The sequence below is a fragment of the Callorhinus ursinus genome, unplaced genomic scaffold (genome assembly GCF_003265705.2).
Source record: "Callorhinus ursinus isolate GAN/ISIS: 27379988/994484 unplaced genomic scaffold, GSC_fseal_2.0 scaffold8, whole genome shotgun sequence".
Taxonomy (NCBI): Eukaryota; Metazoa; Chordata; class Mammalia; order Carnivora; family Otariidae; genus Callorhinus; species Callorhinus ursinus.
Genome location: NW_027397070.1, coordinates 69,771,329 through 69,781,656, shown reverse-complemented (window position 1 = coordinate 69,781,656; position 10,328 = coordinate 69,771,329). Strand labels below are relative to the sequence as shown.

At 50.5% G+C, this 10,328-nt stretch overlaps 1 long non-coding RNA gene across 1 annotated transcript; it reads right to left on the bottom strand.

Moving 5' to 3' along the window:
• Positions 1–431: 431 nt before the first annotated feature.
• LOC141373202 (uncharacterized) lies at positions 432–4,760 on the bottom strand. Its single transcript, XR_012378911.1, has 4 exons — positions 4,309–4,760; positions 3,987–4,055; positions 3,554–3,623; positions 432–1,114 (listed from the first exon to the last, which is right to left on the bottom strand). It is a non-coding gene; the product is annotated as an uncharacterized lncRNA (long non-coding RNA).
• Positions 4,761–10,328: the final 5,568 nt, after the last annotated feature.

Genomic DNA, 10,328 nt, shown 5'->3' with positions numbered 1-10,328 from the left:
TAATGACTCTCCGAGGCCCCATTTTATAGATAAGGAAACTGAGCACAGAACAGGGCCCGGGGTTTTACAGCTCGTAAGTGGTGGAGTCAGAATTTTGATTGCCTGGAGTCTTGTTCCAGAGCCCGAGCTTCTCCCCATCCTGCTGAATCGCCTCGCTATATGTCAGGACAGTGAGAAGGAGGTGGTATTTATCAGATATTTAGCCTGGCCTTTTTACATATTTTACGTACTTAAAAAGACCAGCCTGGGGCGCCTGGGTGGCTCAGTTGGTTAGTCATCCGACTCTTGACTTCGGCTCAGATCATGAACTCGGGGTCGTGGGGTCGAGCCCCGTGTTGGGGCCTGTGCTCAGCACGGGGTCTGCTTGTCCCTCTCCCTCTGCTCCTCCCCCTGCCCTCCTCTCCCTCTAAATAAATAAATACAGTCTTTAAAAAGCAAGATTACTCTTCACAGTCCCATTTTCAGTTTGAACAAATACCAGGTAAATTACATGACTTGCCCAAGGGCGTAGTTAGTAGGTAGCAAAGCCAGAAAGCAGCCCAAGAGCTGACAGGCCCTGAAGCCCGTGGTTTTACAGTGACAAAAGGCTGGTGTTTTGGTCCCACGTGCAGAGTTTCTGATTTAAATGGGCTGGGGGGGGGGGCGCTGGGGCGGGGGGGGGGGGCGCTTGGGCCAGGGGATTTGCCGCCGATTGCAGGGGATTCTCATAAGCAAGGATGCCACCCACCGCAGAAGATTCAGATGGTTTTGATCATACCATCCGATTTCATTTCTTTGTCCAAATACGGGAATGGGGATAAATCACGGCACCTGAAGACAGGTTTCAACAGTTAGTGTCCCAGGCCTGCTGTGACAAACGACCACAAATCGGGTGGCTTAAAACAGGAGGAACTTGTTCTCTTACGGTTCCAGGGGCCAGAAGTCTGAAGTCAAAGCGTCAGCAGGGCCGTGCTCCCTGACGGCCCTCGGGAAGACTCCTTCCCTGCTTCTTCCGCTTCCGGTGGTGGCTGAGATCCAGGTGTCCCTAGGTTTGTAGATACGTCACTCCAGCGTCCGCCTCCTACCCTCCATGGTCGTGTGGCTCTGTTCCCTCCGTGTTTTCTGTGTCTGTCTCCTTGAGAAAGAATAGAAAATATGTCCATTGGTCTCTGCTCCTGGCTCCTGGCACAGACCTCCTAAAACCCTTGGAATTTCCTAAGTGATAAGAGCCCTAGGAGCATCTTTTGTTCTTGTATTTGGTCTTTGACCCATCCCTGACCTAGGGCTCCTAAAACCCTTGGAATTTCCTGAGTGATAGGAGTGTGTTTTGTTCTAATGAGGCGAGTCTGTGTGGGCTCCTGCATGGGGGCTGGTTCACCAGCCTGGAAGCTCTCCAAACCCCATACTGTTGGGATCTTTATGGAGGGCGTCGCACATAGGCATGAACACACACACGTAGCGGGACAATGACGCACCCCAGCTCCATGGGAACAGAGGCCCCTTCCCTCAGGACCCTCCCAGACCTTGCCCTACTTGCCTTGGCATCTGGATGTTCATCCATACCCTTTATCCCAGGCTTCATTGTGTAATCGATTGGTAAACATAACTGTTTCCCTGAGTTCTGACAGCTGGCCTAGCAAATAGTCGAATCCAAGGAGAGGGTCTGTGAAGCCTCTGATTTGTAGCCACGTCGGCCAGAAGTGGTAGTAACCTGGAGAACCATTCCTTTCAATTAGCATCTGAAGTGTGGGACTGAGCCTTTCCCCCGTGGGGTCTGCACTCTCTCCAGTTAGTGGCAGAACTGAATTGTGGCACACCTCACTGGTGCCTCAGAGAGTTGCCTGGTGTGGGCAAAACCACACACACCCCGTGTCAGGAGCACTGTAAGTGTGAGGGGTCCAAGAGGCACTCAGGAGGAGACGTGAGTTCTCCCTCCTCACTTCTCCACCTACAAGGACCCAGGCAAGTCCAATAGGTCCTCATTTTAAATAATCACATCTGCAGAGACCCTACTTCCAAATCAGGTCACGTTCTGAGGTCCTAGATGGACGGGCATGAATTTGCTGTGTGTGTGTGTGTGTGTGTGTGTGTGTGTGTGTGTTGGGGGGGGGAATATTATTCAATCCAGTACCAACAGAAAATGAACCAGTGCCACATTCTTAAGAAAACATAAATCTCTAGGAATGGCAAATGAGCTTTTTGGATCTAATTTTTTTAAAAAGATATTTTCTAATGTCTTAAATGTAGCACCCCCCCCAAAAGCACCCAGCCTTAGTAGGTGTATCACTAAATTATAGAAAGATCTGTATAGACTGACACTTTTCATCCCTGTAGCCAGCTCAGGAATATAGGGATGCCAGAAGTCTCAATTTGTTTGTCCAGTTGTGTGTGAGTATGCCTGAGAGTTTCTGGAAAAGGTAGGCCGTTCCCAGTGGGATCTTCCTTCTACTGTAAACTGACAGAAGAAATTGACAGCACTTTGTAAGGCATCAAGGAGCTATCCACCATCTTTTCAAATACGGTTATGAACCATGGCAACCAAAACTTGGAGCTTTGTTCTGGGGCCATTGTTTGAATCAAACATTTCCTTTCTCTTCCTATAATGAAAACTGGAGAACAATTAGAAACAATCTGATACTTAAAGGACATTTGTAGGTCAAAATTGTCTATTAGTCTATCCTCGCCCCCCCACCAGCTTGAAAATAATACTTTCTACCAGTAACACCACTGTTTCCTTATTCTCGCTGTCTGCTGAGAAGACCAGCTACCCAATTATTTCTATCTCGGGTTGATCTTGCTAGTCAGGCTCTACGACATTTTGACAAAATCACAGTTTTCATTTTAGAAATAACAGAAAGGATCTGGTTGTAAGAAGAGACGAATTTCCCTCTGAGGTTATCACTGAAATCCCCCTACCCCCCTAGCATCATGAGCACACCAAAAGCTTTTTCCCAGGTCCTGCTTATTTGTGATGCTTCTCTTGACCCTGGGCAGGGCCATGTAGACAGATGTAACTCATAGACTGGTAATTTACCCAGGATAAACAGAATAATTGGTACAGAATCTGTGGATATAGCTTCCCACTGTCCCCCCTGAGACTTTATAAAGCCTCAATAGCAACATTAAGGCAATTTCTTAAATAATAAATCTCCATTCCCACTTGGAGAAGAATCCTAGCTTTTCTGTCTCAATTCAGCCTTCCTTAAGAAGGTTACACTTGGCTCTAACTTATATTCAGCCGCATCCTTAGGCAACAATTCAAGGAAAGTCAACAATTTATTCTTCAGTAAGTGCCACGGAATCAAATCCTTAAAGGCTACCGGGTGATGTTATTGCAAACAAGTCATCTGCTGTGTGTGTGATACTGTGAGGGTGAGGCTTGGTTTCTGCGCTTACGAACTGCTCCCTGAGGATGGACTCAGTGCCTGTCTGCACTGGCGCGGTGGAGATGCCCCTGTCACGGACTGCATGCCTCTTCTTGATATCATGCAGTTCTCTCTTCAATGTGCATTATTAAGACTAACCATAAATACCTAATAAGCCACGATTTATGGAGGAGTTTCAAGTTGCTTACCCATTTAGAAATGACATCATGTCACAGTTGTGGAGCATTCTCCTTCTGTGCCTCTGAGAATTCATGACCTCTGAGAATTCATGAAACAAACACCCATTCATTGCATAGAGAAATAATTAGCCAATGTAATATGTAATAAAAAAAACCACAGAAAAATATATTTGTGTAGCTTTTCATTTAGTGAGTTCATTAGAGACCTGTGTTAGTGAGCTGGGGAAACGAAATAGCTCTCTGTGTCTAAAATAGGACTTCTCTGAGTCTTTGGGGGTTCAACCAAGTACGGAGTCCCCCACCTGCGGACGTACACACACACACACACACACACACAGGCACAGTGCTTGGAAGACAGACAGTGACACAAAGTGGATTGGAATTTGGCTGATTCCAACCAGCTCAAGGTCATTGCTGGTCAGTGGAATTGGTGAATACTAACCTTCTGGCATCCACAAACATGGTTTTGACGAAGTCCTAGGATGACCCTCAGTGGTGGTCCCTTGGACACCTGCAGAACACGCAAACCCGTGAACCTGAAGCAGCCGGACCCAGCAGCCATCCCAGGCCTGACCCTGGTGGACTTGGGATGCTCTGAGGACACGGAGGCTGGACCCCAAAATACCGATCTGCCTGGAAGTCTGGCTCTTTCTCACTATGAAAAATAACACCCTATGGGGATTGGGTGTCACGCAGTTAAATTGTGGCAGATAAGCTCCTTGGCTGCTTTTAAAAACTTTGCTCATCGGGGTGAACGGCAGTACCTTGCACAGCCAGCTGGTGATGACACTGGGGGCTGTGACTTCAGGGCAGTCACTGGCCTGTCATCCGCTCTTCCTCTGCACCCTTGCTCTGGTGGGAGTTTGAAGAAACGCTTGCGTAGTTTGCTTTGTCTGCAACTCGGGGGGCTCGGTGAGCACCTGTGCCTGCCTGTTACACGCCCAGCCCCATCCTTCGTGGTGGAACACCTGGTGGGCTGGCTTTGAACCCCAGGCCCTCCCACTGGGCCCTGCCCACAGGATAGGGCTGTGAGCATGAGGAGGGCCGCCTGCTTCCCAGGTAAACCGGTCCCCAAGAGGGGGGTTCCGTCACTTTGGTAGAATTGGCCTTCCTAACCTCGGTTTTAGTGACATCGTGGGATGTCTTCAGTCAAGTCCGAGAGGCTTACAAAATTAATTTTGATTGACTTGTGAAAAAAACCTCCTTTTCGGAGGAAGGATGCATGTCCTAAGGTCAAACAAACCCTATTGACATGGTTATAGGGAGTGGCGAGGGCGGGTATGAGATGCATTTGTTGTATGATGCTTTCCCTGGGAGCAGCCTGGAACTATGGGGTGACTGGGGGCTTCAGGCCTGTTTGAATGCTCCCCCTCTCCCTGCTTGTGATGTGGAGTATCCGCGTCCCTGGCAGAGCCTGGAGGATTGAATGAAGTACGCAAACAGGTGGGGTTCCAGGCATGTGCCCCATAAATGGTGACCTTCTGTTGCTACCAGCAAACTACCACCTGCCCTAATGCCTGCCCTTACTTAGTCCAAACTATCTTGTGCATATTCTGGAAATATTCTCTTGTATACTCGACCAATCGGAGAAGAATGCAGCCAACTGAACAAAGAAGAAACAGACCTTCAGACACAAACGCCCACAGATTCTCTGCCCAAACAGTAAAGGGGAAGTCTTCCTAGATTGCCCCAACCCCCCTCAACTTTCTGACAAGCATGCCGGCTCCACAGGGAGCACAGGGCCCTTTGAGAAAGCAGACCCCAGACGGAAAGTTAAGTGGATTCAAACGTAAGCAGACCGAAAAGGAAGACAGAATTCCCTTTTAAAGACTTAGGAAAACAGTTTGAAATAAACGAGGCCAGAAATCAAAGTTTATAAGAAGAGGATGGAGGAATCCATCCACTTCATGAATAGAATTGCAAGGGCAAGAAAAGAAACCCCACCCAGAGTCATTCTGACCCTGCCATTGAATCACTGGGCTCTCACGGCTCCACATCCTTCCTCCTGGGGAACATTTAAATGTTTGTTCTGCCACCGAGCAGAAGATCCTTTCTCTGGGGGCCAGAGTGGGCCGGCGCCACTGCCTGTCTCTGCAGCTCTGTCTCCAGAGGCTGCTGTCACACGTCTCAGGAGCAGGATTCAGATACCAGAGGTATGCTTCTCTTTAAGCAGAAAGGCTGCAGGATGCTGTCCTCAGAAGCAAGGACGTCATTTTTCACTCCTGAGGGCCGATGGGGTGCCTGTCCTGGCACATCCCTATGTGAGCATCATGGCTCTGTTCCCGTGGAACGGACACATGGCAAAGAAAGGGAAGACATGATGGAGAGTGGTTGGCTCTCTCTTTTGGGAGACTCTGTTGTTGGTGTTGTTTCTTGGGTGGATTCAGATCCTTTCCCTCTGGGTCTCGGGGCCCTTGACCAGGCCCCTCAGTGTACCGGGTGGTCATGTGGGGCCACTCTGGAGCCTCATTCTGGAACCAATGTCAGTCATTGGCGGTTGAGCACCTCGAAGACAGGGACCGGGTTCCAGGCACCAGGCCTGGCCCCGAGTAGAAGAAGCTCAGTCATGGTTCCTGACTGAATGCTAGAGGAATCCGACCTCTCATTTCAGGGGGTCAGGAAAATAACCTTCTAGAAACTTCCAAGGAGTCTGAGAAGCAAAGGCAAGCCAGTTTCTCACCATATTCCTTTCTTGCCTTGTCCATGTTTGTGGCTGTGGCTTTTATGGCCATGCCAAGAGTGGCCTCTGGAGGTTGGCGGAGGCCCTGATGCCCTGGCCAGCTCCATGTTGTTGAGCAAAGTGTGGCTTCTTCAGCCTCACTTGAGTTCCCTACGCATCAGCCATTCCCCGGATCTTGGCTCGTGGCTCCCCTAGCCGATCCCGTCTTCTGATTCCGCTGCTCTTTAGGCCATGGAGTTGAGCTCTGTCAACAAAGAGAGGGCAGGTGACCGTGCCAGCCGTCCCTGCCCGCAGGCCATCTGCTGTACAGAGGTTATCCCAGGATCTTCCACCTGAGGATGACAAAGCATTCTGAAAGCGTATTGGTGTCTCAGTTCAACGCAGGAGAGATCAGAGGCAAGTGGGCTGGCGTCAGCCCCGCAACAGTTTAGCAACTAGGCCGGCGGGAAAATGAATGTCAGTGGCCCTGTGTTCTGGACTTTCTGCACTACTCTGTGCTCTGGAGAAGAGAGAGAACTGGACAGCGTGGTTCCCCAACCCAAGACAGCTTTGTAGGACTGCCGTTCCATGACCCCTGACAAATGGTTATATTCATTACACCAAAGGCTGGAAGGAACCACAAAATGGGATACATATTTGAGGAAATATGCACACAACTCGGTTTATTTTTCTTATCTGATTTTTTTTCTGCTGCAACATGAGTACTGTTGAGCACTTGGCAGCTGCCTTTCCATACTTGAGTTGTTTGTCATTTCTGGGGCCGCTGATGCTGTTATGATTTCCCTTTTGGGAGGAATTTACAGGCACATGTTGACCCAGCTGAATGGGAACAGGGAGCAACAGGAATTTCATGAACAAGGACCATTGCAGACTGGAGGCTCTTCTTGACGACGCCATGGGCTGGAGCTGCTCCCCGCCTTGGCAGGCTGGCCATTTAACGCACCACGACTCCAGTTTGGAAAACCCAGATCCTCTCATGGCCCGGCCTTGAAATAAACCCGCTTTCCTTTCAACACTATCTGGGAGTGGTAGGCAGTTGGCGCTTTATTGTTGGAGTATCAGGAAGGCGCACTCCGTAGCAGCTGTTGCTAGGTGAGGCGTGGTTTCCCAGAGACCGGCTTGGGCCGATGGGGAGGCTTGCTGGCAGACGGCCCGCGGGAGACCGAGGGGAGACACGGAGGCAGGCCTGGCCGCGGGGGGGCACCCCACCCTGCCTGCCTCCTCCTCCTTTCCCAGGCCCACTCTGGCCTCTCTCCCCCAAAGACCTAGCCCGTGTCTCATTGCCACAGGCCCATCTGGGCACGCACTCACCATGTTTTCTGGACATTTCCAACCTGCCAGGCACTGGGAGATACGGGATGAACTGGCGGGCTGGGCGGTCCAGGAGCTCCGAGTCCCGTGGACAAGGCAGGCCCTGTGAACACTGAACCACAGCCCGCCCCCGGCCCGTGTGGCCGGTGGGGGCCCTTGCGCTCACAGTGGCTGCTGCCGGCACCTCACCTGTGTCCCTCTTTGTGCCTGAGAATGTTCCCTGGCCACGGGACGACCTTCAACCATTGAAGTTTGGGAGTTGATGGGACAGTTCCTAAAATTGGTAAAAACAGCCAAACTCATGTTTTGTGTATATCGCCATGACTAAGCATGGGGTCGAGGTGGGCGGAAGTTGGGTGCAGGGGCCCTGGCCGGCAGCCGGAGTCCCAGCCCTGGCTGCGGACCTCTAGCCCGCGGCACCCCCCGCGCGGAGCCGCGGCACCCCCCGCGTGCAGCCGCCGCCGAGGGGCAGTGGCAGGTTGCCGTGAAGCACCTGGTGCCGTGCGCGACACCTCTAAGTGTCCGGCACAGTGCTTCGGTTCTTCGCGGCTTCCGATGCTTCCCCTCCTCCCTCCGCTCCTCGTTCGCACCCGCGCTGCCCCTGCCCTGAGCGGCCCGCCAGGCGGCTGACTGCCCCTGGCCACGTCACAGGGGTCCCCCAGGCCTCCAAGGCCCGCCACGGCCCGTGACCTTCTCCGCTGGTGAGGAGGGAGGGGCAGTTTCCGAATTTGAGCAGAGCGTGCAGCTGACAGGAGAGCCGCCCTAGACCGCTAACCAGCGGGGTCGCAACTCCTCTTCCTCCACGTGCCCGGGTGTCCCCGAGTCCCCCGCCGGCAGGCCTCTTGGTCCCCTTGGATGGGCAGCCAGTTGCTCACAGCTGCTGTCGTTAAGACCGTGAAGACGATCGCTGGTATTTCGCAGTGGCTTTTCCCGAACTCTCCCCTACTCTTTTTGCCTAAATGCATTATTTTCAGGAAATCTATGTTGTAAGACAAGAGTCGGCCAAGTCCCTCCCACAGCCTGTTCTTGTAAATAAAGTTTTATTGGCACACAGCCAAGCCCATTCACTTCCGCATCACCCGCTGGCGGCTCTGAGCCACCACAGCAGAGCCCAGTAGTTGTGACAGGGGTCACGTGACCTTCGAGGCCCAAAATATTTACTATCTGACCCTTTGCAGAAAACTTTGCCAACATCCTGTTATAAGAGATACTCAAATGAAATTTTAATTCTTTGAGGATTGGGGCACATAATTAGGTTGCTTTTTTTTTTTTACTCCAACACGTTAAAAGAAAGAAAACTGATTTGCTATAACATGCTCTGTAATAGTCATGGAATAGTCTCATGGAATATTGTCTCCTAGAGTAGTTATTAGTATTTCAATGAGGACCAGTCATATTTTAGCAAAACCTAAGAGAGGATCTAGAAAGAAGGTAGTGAAATATTCCATCAGATTTCTCCAGATCCAACAGCTGGGATATAGGCTAGTATGTGAAGAAATCACATCAAAAGACCTTTGGCGATATTATCTGCAGCCCTAAAGGTTTGTGTGTGTACATTTTGAGGGAGGGATCTTTTTGTTTGGAAATTCTTGCTAAATTCAGACATACAGGTATAATGAACTGTAGTTTTTGCTTTGTTCTTCTTTAATTCTACCCAAAATGCCATCATGGATCTGGAGCATCATGAGGAACGAACGAAACAGGTCTTTATGTGCCCTTACCTCCTGTTGGGCATTTGGGGGCGGGGGAAGGATTCAGATGTAGCCCCTCTACTCCCTGTGGTTACCTATTAAAAATCTCACATGATTTCCGATCCACTAGACCAGGTTTTCTCAACTGCAACACTGTGGACATTTGGGGAGAATTCCTTGTTGTAGGAGCTGTCCTGTGCACTGTAGGACTTTTAGCAGCATCTCTGGCCTTGCCCATCAGATGCCAGTCACAAACACCACCTCTCCCCACCTGCACCAGTCATGACAACCCACACTGTCTCCAGACGTTGCCAAACGTCCCGTAGGTGGCCACGTCACTCCCAGTCCAGTTGTGAACCACAGAATTCATCCAGGGAGAAGCAGGGTGGGTGCTGCTTCTGGGGGAGAGGTTTTTGCAGGTGCCTCTCAGGGAGGAGCCCTCTGCTCGGTGCTCTTAACCACCCTGAGCAGGTAAGCACAGTTCTTTCCCTGGTTGGGGCCCCCTGCAAACCTTTTGGGACAGAATGAGCATCTCTTCTGTTCCAAACCAGTGCACTCAAATATTCTTTCTAGAGAGGCATGTACTTCTTCCACGGTGCACACACACACACATGTCTAAAATCATGGATCCTTTAATGTTGGAGGTACTTTCACAGGGAAGAGGTTGATCTGCGGTAAAAGTTAATCAACTTTAGGGTACAATATTTGACCAGACAGGCAAGAGCTGAAAGGCTGGGACGCCTAACACTGCCGAGAAACTGACAATTACGTGACTCTCAGAAACTTCGTTCCCCTGCGAGTACCATTTTATGTGATTCTCTGCTATCGAAACAACAGCTCTTCTCCTTGTTAAAAAGAAAAAATCGGTCCCACCTCACAATCAACAGAATCATGGTTTTGACTAATCTCTATAATCAGCAGCTAATGTGCCTGAAGAATAATAACAGTCAGAATATGCCCGTTATGAAAGAGCGTGCTTTTCTCATTTTATTTGTCTGTGATTATGTAAATTCCAGATATAGGGTGAAGGGAAGGGAAGCTGTGGGAGCCAGGGGGGAGGTGCAGAGAAGGGCCTTCTGCTAACGAAGGGAGCCAGCTTTCA